The sequence below is a fragment of the Dendrobium catenatum genome, unplaced genomic scaffold, assembly GCF_001605985.2.
Source record: "Dendrobium catenatum unplaced genomic scaffold, ASM160598v2 fragScaff_scaffold_621, whole genome shotgun sequence".
Classification (NCBI taxonomy): Eukaryota; Viridiplantae; Streptophyta; class Magnoliopsida; order Asparagales; family Orchidaceae; genus Dendrobium; species Dendrobium catenatum.
The window spans coordinates 19,211,608-19,223,821 of NW_021319083.1; the positions used below are offsets into that span (position 1 = coordinate 19,211,608).

The 12,214-nt window shown below is 31.9% G+C and overlaps 1 long non-coding RNA gene across 1 annotated transcript; it reads left to right on the forward strand.

The window, feature by feature from the left end:
* The first annotated feature begins 916 nt into the window (after positions 1-916).
* Positions 917-3,229, forward strand: LOC114579717. Its single transcript, XR_003700874.1, has 2 exons — positions 917-1,161; positions 2,918-3,229. It is a non-coding gene; the product is annotated as an uncharacterized LOC114579717 (long non-coding RNA).
* Positions 3,230-12,214: the final 8,985 nt, after the last annotated feature.

The following is a 12,214-nucleotide window of genomic DNA, read 5'->3' on the forward strand; positions in this document are numbered from 1 at the left end:
AGCAAAAAGATTTGGGCTTAAGGCTGATCCTTGATGTAGTCCAACTGCGATAGGAAAATGCTTGGCCAAAGCACCTTGTGTTTAAATACAAGTAACAGCTCCATATATATCCTTAATGACTTGAATATAAGAATTATTAACCCTTTTCTTTTCTAGAACTCTCCATAGCACTTCTCTTGGAACTTTATCTTATGCTTTCTTTAAATCAATAAAAATCATATGTAGATCCTCCTTATTCTCTCCATACTTCTCCATCAAGTCTCTTAATAAATATATAACTTCTATAGTAGGCCTACCCAGCATGAATCTAAATTGATTTTGGAGAAACATTAGTATCATGACATAACCTATGCTTCATAACACTCTCCCATAGTTTTAAAGTATGACACATCAATTTAATTCCTCCATAATTCACACAATCTTGTGCTTCTCCTTTATTCTTAAAAATGAGAATTAACACACTCATTCTACACTCATCTGGCATCTTTTTAGCCTTCAAAATAATATTAACAGGTTTAGTAAATATTATTACATTTTAATAGATAAAAACTTAATTTTCTAAAAGCAGGCGATGGCTATATTCATAGTCTAATAGATTTACTATCCCTTTCTATGAATTCACACATTTCTGATTCTTTTTAAGCATTGCACAACATATATATGACATACATATGTATATTAAGGAGTAAATAAATTAAGTAATCAAACATATAAAAAGTATTTTATACTTTCAAATGATATCGATGGTTTTTAGAAGGGGATCATGTCATGATTCATGTGAGGTCCAAATAGTTTCCTTAATGTAATAAGGAGAGAAACTGCAATATTTGGATAGGATGAATATATAGATGTTTATTTGTATTTTTCTTTCAAGTGAGATATTTTATCCCACATTTTCTTTATATATATATATATATATATATATATATTTTAAGTTTTTGGCACCTTATCTTTTGGGAGGCAATCTTTTTTGTAAGATATGCTTTCATATATGATAATTTTTTTATTTGTTGTGCGAGTTTTATACAAGTGTGATCTTTAAACATTTTTTTTCGCGTTGTGATGCTTCGGCTATACTCCAAGAGAAGGGGGTGATGATGCCCGAGCGGTGAAATGTTGTTGAAAATCTATCAAGATTCAGAAAATACCATTAAGGCTAAGGTAAACGCAGCCCAAACAAATATTTTTAGCTTCTATAGCTTTCATTGATTTTCCTTACTGTTTGGCCGTGGTCTCTACGTCTCTTAGATCTTGTTGTTCTGCGTCTCCGTGTAATCTTTTTTTCTTTATCTTGACAATACATAGCAAATTCTATGGGGAAACTTGACTGATCGAAGACTAATTCCTGACATGCAACCAAAAAAATAAGTTTTTACATAGCTCTATACCAGAAAAAGGAAGATCACTTGAACTGTGTGTAAATTGATAGTGATTTCCATGGCTTTCTATCTTAGTAATAGTTCTATATAGTTGATGTTTGCTTTAGAGTGATAGTTGAAAAATGAGCAATGGTAGTTAGAAAGTTTTATTTTGATTATGAACTTTTTCTATTTAATTGGGTCAAATTTCGAGAGCTTATGTGATGCAAATTATTGATGGGCTAACTTTAGTGTATGTAGCCGACCCCACGTAGTGGGATAAAGGCTTGATGTTGTTGTTGTTGTTGTTGTTGTAACTTTAGTGTATGTGGAGTCTATATTTATAACTTGTCATGTCTTTTGTTTAGAGTCATGAGTCTTTTATGTTTGTGTCATTTACTTCATTTTTATGTCAGACTTTTTCCTTATAATCTCATATCATGTTATAATCTTGATGTAAGAACCTTCTCTATATAAAGGGTGTTTTAGAAGCGTAGGGAGAAATTGAAGATTTTCGAATGAAAAACATAGTTGTTTGACTTCTCATTCTCCTCTTCTTTTTTTCTCATCACCGTGCGCTCATTCTCTCTCCTCCTCTATGGTGGTTATTCCTTCTTCTCATCTCTTCTCCATTGAATTATGCACCCATTCCTTGAAGTTCTTAATCATTTAAGGGCCATTCCATTTCATTCCCCTTATCATCATCAATGAACAATTGCATTCCCCTCTTCATGATCATGGAACAAAATGATAGTTATTAAATATTAGGTGTATAATATAGATTTTTACTTCGTATAGTATAAAAACTTATTATTTGATTTTATTAGAAGATAGTGATATTTAGATGTGATAAATTTAAAGCATTTTGTATCTATTATTCAATGAAATTGCCATAAATATGAGAATTCATAAATTTAAAGATTGAGTGATTAAAGTGTAGAAGTGCCTCATGGAAATTTGTGATCAGAGGATGTTAAGGAGATTTAAAGATAAATTTTATATGATTTATATGATTCGGTGTTAGATTGTAAAGATAATAAAAAGATTTTTTATGGCTAACACGAAGGGTAGAAAATGCACTAATTAGATATCTAGATAAAATTAATGTCAAAGGATTAGAAGCAAGAAAAGGGGTTAATCTAAGCTATCATGAAAGAAGTTAAGAAAGAATTTCATTTAATATGTTTAACACTTCAATCAACATTTAAAATGAATGAATGAAAAATGAGGATTCATAAAGTCAATACGAAAAGTGTTGGGACAAGCTATCCTATTGGGATGAACTCTGTCAAGTTTCAACATCCGCGACGGTAAATTTCAGCTGTAAGCATTCAAGTCGTAATAAAGAATCATCAAATGTACTGTGCATTTGCAGAAATAATGGCTTGTTAGCAACCATTGATTTAAGACTGAGAAAACCTTTGTTTGAAAACAATCGAATAGTTATTCCATTGGGTTTGTTTGTTGTGAAATCATAATCTGCGTTGGAAAAAGATTGTTTTAGCATGGTAAATGGTATAATCCTAAATGCTTAGCTATTGTTACTGCTTACTACTCAGTGTTCTTTTACTTGGAGCTTCCTGAAATTTCAAATGCATTGAAAGTTTGGAATCAGGAGATCTTTCTTTTACTTTGAGCATATTAAGCTTGCATAGAGACTTGGAATGAAGTGATCCAAAGTCGTCTCTTTTCATCTGATTATATCCTTTTCTGGAGCAGAATTAGCATTAAATCTTGCCCTTGTACCTATCTATGAGCTATCTTTTCAAACTTGTAGAAAATTTGTAAGTTATGTATCGTTTACTTCACTTTATATTTTTCATTTTGGGAGCTACTGCCAAGTTTGAATACTGGACACTTGGAAGAATTTTCATTCTGTGTGATTAGAGAAATTATTTTGTGCGGAGACCGGATGGCGAGAGCCGTCAAGATTTGCTGAGTTTTTGTAAATACTCAGCAAAAGAGCAGCAAATATGCATTGATGAATACATATTTGCTGCCTTTTTACAAAAGCACAACAAATATTTAATTTATAGGATATTTATTGCGTTTTGACTGTCCTTTTGCTAAGTATTTGCTAAAGCGAAGCAAAAGGATAGTCAAAGCACAGCAAATCCGAACAGTTCTATCCGTCCGGTCTCTGCACTGAGATTGTAAATATTTGAAAACTAATAGTTTGGAAACAAGTAAAAAAGAAATCCTTCAATTTATGGTGCTTTTTTCAGCAATGAGCAACCTCTCTCTTCTATTTATGTTTCAATATTCTTCTCTTATATGTCCTTTGTAATTCAACTTATTACACTTTGTGCCCCCATTAAGTTTTTTTGAGCAACAAAATAAACATCATGACATATATATGTTGAAAAAAATTGCTGCATGCTACTATTTTGATCACCCTTAAGATGAATATAATACATAAATAATTTATATTGCACTCATCTTAAAGTAGATCTAAGAATTTCTATTCGCAGACGAAGTCTTTGTCTTCAAGAATAGATTTTCACCCATTTGAGTAGAACTCATGGTGCAGAGAAAGTCCTGGTGATCTTCATGAAGATTTGTACTGAGCATACACATGAGCATGAACAACTCTTATCCATAATATTTTAGAAAATAAAGAATTGGAGAAAAATAAATATTGAAGCTTTTTTATTGAGATTAAGATTTTGTTTGGGATGATTTTTTAATTGCTTTCTCAAGTAGTTTTTTAGTAAAGAAATTTCTTAAACTAAAAAATTTGTATTAGAAAATTGCTTCAGAAAGCAGTAAAAAAATCATCCCAAACATCTTGATCTCCTCTTGAAGCACGCAAATGAGCTTCTAACCCATTTAGGCTTCGTTTGGGACAGCTTTTTTTTTACTTCTTGAAGCAGCTTTTTAGTATAAAAATTAAAATTTTTGTACTAGAAAGCTACTTCAAGAAGCATTAAAAAAGCCGTCCCAAACGAAGCCTTACAGAAAGCAGTAAAAAAGTCATCCCAAACATCTTGATCCTCTTGAAGCACGCAAATGAGCTTATAACCCATTTAGTTTGAAATTATAATTCATATTTTCAAAAAGGCTTGAATTTATATTAGATAAAATGAAAGCATAACAATTATCAGAGCCCTACATGGGGTCTTAGTTGGGTACCCATTGGGTACCCACGCTTTGCGTTGGCGGGCTTTGCCCACCCACACCCACCCACTTTCCATGCTTATTGAATGTAGTCTGCCATAGATTAATGGCCTTAAAGTTTTTTTCCATTTTCTTCGACTGCAAACTTTCAAGCCACATATCAAAATTTATCATGGTTGTGCCGCGGTTCAGTGTTGCACATTGCGTAGTAAGGATTATTGTAATTTTCATATAAAAATAATTGATAATTTAAAAAAAAAAATCCTCTAATTCTTCATAGACTTGGACCAATGTGGACATCTATGAATTTCTCTTTTTCAGCTACAGTTATCCTATCAGCTTTGGCCCATAAATTAAGACATGTGATTTGAATTATCACCATTTAAAACTCCATTCAAAGATCTGACCTTTTGACCACCATTATTATTATTGGAATGGAATCTATCTGCTATCACTTTTGAAAGGGCGATCGGTGCCGTGATTAATTCTCGGTTGTTCTAGAAAAGACACTCATCTTAGAAACTTCTTGGCTCGCACTTGATTGAGTCCCACTTAAGAGGCGTTACAGTTCAAGAGGAATTGAGCATGGGTTGGAGGGTTCTCAACCGTACTCGCCCATCAATCAAACTAAGCAACGGCGGATTGCTTTGTTAAGAATTGGAAAGGTCTCTTCAATGACAAATTTATTTGTTATTCTAAGCTTATTTCTGAATTTAGATAAGTCCTGATGATGTAATAGAGATAAGGATGAATAAAAATTTGAATAGTTTAATAAGAAAGTGATAGGAAACCGCGTTTTGGTAGCTTTTTGAAGGACTTTCAAAGCTACAAATCTATGAATTAGGTAAATTTCTATTTGTATCTAAGGCCCAGCTTAGAATTTATATATTTGTGTAAGAGAATCAGCTCAGCTAAATCAATATAAAAATGCTTTGAAAGCAACTTTGTTTGGAAATGAAAGGGATTGGCTCATCACAATAGGTTGGGTTGATTGACTCTTTATAGGCATTTATATCACATAATACTATATTATTCTTCACTTGAAACCAATCATGTTTTGATGGAGGCCAACTAGTTTTCTATGTATATCTCTATATGCATGTGTTCAAAATATTTATCTTTTAAGATTTGTTAATTTGATTATTTTTGGTAATTGATTGGGTTTGCGAGACTAGCGTACAAGAAAACGGGGAAAAAAAGAAGCAGGAAGAAGAAAACGGAATTTTGAAGAAGGGGTAGAATTTTTTCGTTTTGTTTTCGTTTGTCTTACGCAACTCAGAAATAATTATTTTGTTGGTTAGCTAAATCGTGGAATGGTATAAGGAATTGAAAAATATATTAAATTTTTAATCATAAAATAGGCAACAACATCACTAACCTTTTTCAGTTATGTTATGTTTGAATTCATTAGTGTTCTTCATACCATAATGAATGACACTAATGTCATATAGTTAGTGTCTTTTTAAGAGAATATGAGCAACGTTTGAAAGTAGAATGTTGTACTAAATTTTATCTTTATAATTGTTCATTTTAACAGGGACAACATGTTTATTACGTACGTGAACATGTGTATAATTCACCTAGCTAACCTGAAAGGGCTCGAGGTGGGATTCATTTTTTGATTGGCTTTAGCTAATAGGTGTATCTAAATAACATCCATATCATTTCCCCCATCTTTGACTAACATACATATTTTATTATTACAAATTATATACAAGCTAGATATATATTTTTTTCTTCTATAATCTTTAGTCTCCTTCTTAGCACTAAGCTAAGGATCATCTATAAGTTCAAGTTCTTCATCAAACAAAAGTAAGGGCATCATAAGAAATATATTCAGGATCATCATCATTAGGGTTATTAATTCTGCTAGGAATAGAATTTTAGCTTTATATTGATTATGCATATGACCTTTTTTTTCACACTTGAAATAACTGACGTCCCTTGTATTTTTAAGCTCCCTCCAGTAGGATCATTAGTCATAAGGGGTTTCTCCGATGGATGCAGAGGTTTTAGTAGGAGTAATTTGAGAGAAAGTGCATAGGGCTAAACTTTTGGATCTTGTGGGAAACACTTTTTTTTATTATTTACTAAAAGGACATAATAAAAAACTTCTTCTGAAGTTTGATGATCGAACAATTTTACTTTATTTATAATGTATGTACTAAGATTAATGACAAATTTTATAAGCTAACTACCTATTATCATCAGCTTTTCTGGTTTATATGATTGTCGTTGTCCTCCCCTATCTCGATTGCCCTTACTTGCTCCTCTTTCTCTCTCTCTCTCTCTCTCTCTCTCTCTCTCTCTCTCTCTCTCTCTCTCTCTATGTGGCTTACAACTCTTGATCATTCTAGCTATCACTTGCTCATTATTCTTATCCTAATTGCTACCTATCTTTCTTGACCTCTTTGTCTCACTTTTTATTTTGGTTCAACTCCCTCTATCGTCTCTCTCACAATTGTAAGGAGTCGATTATTATCAATTCTAATGAGTTTATATTAACTAATTCATATGTATACACACTAATTGAGATTTTATAGATTAAATTTTATTCTCATCTAAGAAGAAGAATCATTATCTTTCTAATTTTATATGATTTCCAATCATTTTATATTATATTGATGTTTACTATCACATCATAGTTGTTCATCTATAAAAAAATTAATGAGATAACATTTAAAATATATTTAAACATATTTCATTTTACTAAAGTGTTTAATAAATTATATCCATAAAATGAAATATAAATATCATTAATAATTTATATATCAAAAATAAAAATGATTAGGTGGTGTGCAGCACCAACTTTTTTGTTGTGTTTAGATCGCATTAACCACTATGCTTTAGTCTCCCTACTTTATTATGTTAGATCACATATTTAATTAACATTATTTGTACTGATGATGAACTTACATATAGAATGGTTGAAGGGTTAAATAATGGTGTCAAATGAAAAAGATACTTTGACCTATTTCTTAACAATTTAAGCTTTGTTTGAGACGGCTTTTTTACTGCTTCTTAAAGCAGCTTTTTAGTACAAAAAAGTTATTTATTTTTACTGGAAAGTAATTTAAAGAAGCAGAAAGAAAGCCGTCCCAAAGGAAGCCTTAATGTGCGGTCAATATAATTATAAATAAGTTGGTGGAGGAGCATGCAATAATGATAACATCTTGTGGGATAGTGAGCACCATCATGGTGATTGAGTGGAGAAGTTGATGGTTGGATTACTCCGAGTCCAAATCATCTTCTGGTCCGAATAATTTCGATAGTAGTATTAGAAACATGAATATGGAAATAGGTACATTGTTAAGTTGGCACCAGATGGCTTGCAAAAGGGGAGATTGAGCTTGAAGATAGAATGGGGAGGGCAAGTCGTCAATGTAAGATACTTCTTGGTTTGGGAGAAAAAAATTGAAAACCAATAGGGCAATCTTGAGCGGAGGACTATGTAGCTATTAGAAGAGAGAGAGATAAATGATATGTGTATAAACGGAATATAACAAGTGAACGTAAAAATATTGTTGTTTAGATTTGTAGCTTATATCTATAGTGAAATCAAAGAGTTTGGGTATGATGGATAATAGAGGGAGATGGGAATGTTCTCTTATTTACATGAGTTTAGTCTTAATGGTTGTAACCCTCACAAAGTCTTATGTTATACACATAAAAAGTAGTGAATCATGATTTTTATTGATTATCCTAAAGTGTTATTATAATCGCCTAAGAGTGATGTGCGAATATCTTCATTTTTTAATAGTTAATGGTATGAAGAAGACTCTGGAAGTTGAGGGTGTTGGTTATAAGATGAGGTGTCAATCGAAAGCAGATGAGATGCGATAGAAGGCATCAACTTAGGAGTCAATGGAAGGCTTTTGTTTAATTAAACGATTAGTGACTATATAAGAGTTGTCGTTCGAAGGGTCGGTGGGTTCACCAGCTATTAAAAAACTTGCGCTCGTTGAATTTGTGTTGTCGAGTCACTCAATTGACTATAAGCATTCTTAATTTGGAGATCATCCAATTAATATCATGAAATTTTCAATTGCCCTTAAAGTCTTTGATTTGGGCTCTGATTAAATCTCTTTTTTTTGTTGTTGTTGGGATCACCTCGTCGTGGAGAGATTATTCTGTGTCGAGTTCGAACGCATTCGAAGGCCCAGTGTATTAGATAACGTGGTGCATCCTAATTGGCATCCGAACACGTCCGGACACTGCACATAATAATTTTTCCTCGTCGTGACGCTCAGCTTGAATATAAATTTGTTAAAATTAAAATTACGTTAATTTTCAATCTAATTTTGAAAGTTTTTCATTCTAATATGCATCGAGATTCGTATCCGATAAAAATAATTTTTCATTAATTATGTGAAAATAAAAAGATTAATCATTTTGAAGCTCCTCTTACATACATGTCATACATATCACATTAGGTTATTAACAAAATATATTGAAAAGTTGTTGCATATCCATTGGGTTATTAATAAAATATATGACGAAGTTGCAAGACAAGGTAGTGGGGCCTAACGTAAATAGTAAAGAATTGGCATTGCTGGACTGAGGAGGTCGGCTGTGTCCGGCCGTGGGCCCGGCTTTCCTCCCATGTCTTGCTGTGCAGCGGGTGGGTGTGAGTTGTGACGCCGAATGTTTACTTCGACGACACGTGTCGTGTTCGCCACGGTTCCTCCTCGTGTACGGCAGAGCATTAGCCAAATCCCATGAACTCCATGCGGTCTTAATGAAAAATATTTATGTAATTAAACACTTATGCATATATTTAAATATTTTGGGTGCATGAGTAACAACTTGATATTTTTGAAAATAAAAAAAAAATAATAAAAAAATATAAATTTCTATTTGAATTGAGCATTGGAACATTAAGCTTATTAATGCTAAAAGCCTACAACACTGTGCCTAAGGGCGGAGCAATTATTATGTCCGCTGAAATCCGAACATATCCGAATATATACCGAGCAATACCGAGTTTTAGGTAATGTGGCAAGTGGTTATTGGTCTCTAAACACATTTGGTGATCGGACGTAATAATTGCTCCTAAGAGCGAGGCTACACCAGAAATCATTGTTGTGGCATTAAATGATGTTTTATAGTAATTTTGAATTCAACATGTAGCGTTGCGGTGTTATGCATTAAAATACATTTATATATATATATATATTCCACTCGGCTCTCCACTCACTCCCTTATGCTGGCTCACCTGAGAAGGAAATGGAAGAAGAAGAAAAGGGAAAGGGAAGAAGAAGAGGAACTGGAGAATCTTATTTTGAGATTGCTTCATCCTATGGACAGGTCCTTTAAGAACAAGCTAGACGTGCTTTCTCTGGCACTTCTATCATAAAGGATAGGAATACAGACCTAATGTTTAAAATTAAATAGTTGGTTTTTGAAGTGGTGAGAGTTGGAGTCGGAGGCTTCGTTGTGACATGTTTATCCATTAGACATGTGTTCAATGAACCCATTTATGTCGAATTATTTTCAATAGTTGGTACCAAATTATTGTGCGTTAAAAATTAAGGATAATAAGGCTAAAGAGTTTATCATATAGGTTTGTATGAAATTCCTACTCGGACACACATATGTGAATAACTATCAATATCAAAGAGACATAAGATTTTTGATATTAAAATCGCATAAAGAAAATATTATAGGGAATAACCCATCTTAAAAATAGGTCCAATACATTGGTTGAATGTTATAATGATTAATAAAAAAGAGAAAATTGTAAGTGTTGAATTGTAGATGTTATGTCCTACGATGATGGCAGAGAACATTGAAGTGTGGTGGGTTTAATGATCAATGTTGGGTGGTAACCGACACTAATGTCAATTGATGGTGATGACATGCATCAATGTCAGAGAATGAGCAATGTAAGGCATCGATAATCAATGATATGATAGTGGTTAGGGGATGGGAGATAACATATGGTTAATAGAAGTCATTAGTGTAGGTTGACATTGATGCCTAAAACCTGCAGGGAAGATTAGGAGACTAGGAAAGACAAAGAGCCAAATCTCAAAGATCAGTGGTTAGAGTTCCAAATGTAGAGCATCACTCGAGCACTCTCATAGTTTGAGAATTCTCTCTTTAGAATTTTTTGAATGTGCGGAAATAGGGCTTATTTATAAATTTTGGAGGAGTTTCCTAGTCATTTTTATCAAAAACAAGAGCACCACATCTAATAATTAAATTGATCCATTATCATTTTATATTTTTTTAACCATCTAAGTGTATCCATCTTATAGAAATAGTCTTTTTGAGCAATAGTACACAAAATTTCAAGTATATTTAACCCTTCAATTAGCCTCAAGAAATTTCCAATCACTTCTTTGGTTCATCTAGGCTTCATTTGGAACAGCTTTTTTATTGCTTCTTCAAGCAGATTTTTAGTAAAAAAAATAAAATTTTTATACTAAAAAATTGTTTTAAGAAGCAGTCCCAAACATAGCCTTAGATTTGGAATAAACCGATTTTAACTTCATTTGATTTATCTTATTGAACCACATTATCTTAACTACATGGAAAATGATGTTTATATGACCTTATAATCAATTGTTAAAATTGGGTGCTTTGAGATCTATAATTTGCATCAAACTTTTTGTTTAACTAAATGAAATTTTTGGAGATATACAACTTTAAAATTGAATACTCTATCTTTCAAATAATTATAAATATTTTAATTTTTTATAAATTTAGACCAACTAATTAATCAAGCATATATTTTATGATTTAATTTTTTTAAATAAAACATACTAATCCAATTTCCTCCTGAAATTATTTTAATTAAAAAAAATTAAGATTCAAAACCTCATCTTTAGCCCTCCATCTCATGAGTTTGGCTAGTGTGATGACTCCACAACTATGATGACCAATAACTCTCATTCAACTTTAATCAGTTTAATGTATATGCTTCACATTATCATCCTAAAAGAAAGGATAACTAAAGAGTATTAAGTAACTTAATTGATAAAAAATTTAATTTTTTTTATCAAAATAATAATCAAATCTCATATACATATTAAATTTATGCTTATATAAATTTCATTTGGAGTAGCTTTTTATTATTTATTTTAGATCATAATTCGTAAGTATAATTTGTATTTGGTCACTATTTTTTTACTAAAAATCTGTAAGTAAAATTGTTTTAAGAAGCAGTCCCAAACATAGCCTCAAATCTCCACGACTTTCTCCCACTCCCTGGCCTTTGTCCCGCTGAAAACCTTACAGCTCAATTCACCAGCGAAGAATATGTCGCTGGAGCTCCCGAATGGTCACTATCGCTGGTTGGCTACTCCATCGGGCGGCGGCCGTTTTACGAAGCCCTCCTCAACGTCATAAAAAAAACCTGGGCTTTCATCGTAAGTAAAATTGAGCTGTAAGGTTTTCAGCTGTATTTGATTTTAATAAATTTTTATACTAGAAAATTACTTACTACAATTACTTTTAAAAAGTTACTTTCTTCCTATCTATTTTATAATCAAATTTATAAAACCTTCTGAAATCAGCAACCATATTTTCATGTGGCTACGAATAATTTCACAAATTTTGTGTCAGGAAGTTGATTTTAATAACAACTAAAAAATGTTAATTTTATAAATAAATTTTTTATAATCATCTTTATAAAAAGTTAGTGTTAAATGATTTATATATTACTTAAACTAACCTCTCTCTCTCTATATATATATATATATATATATATATATATATATATATATATATATATA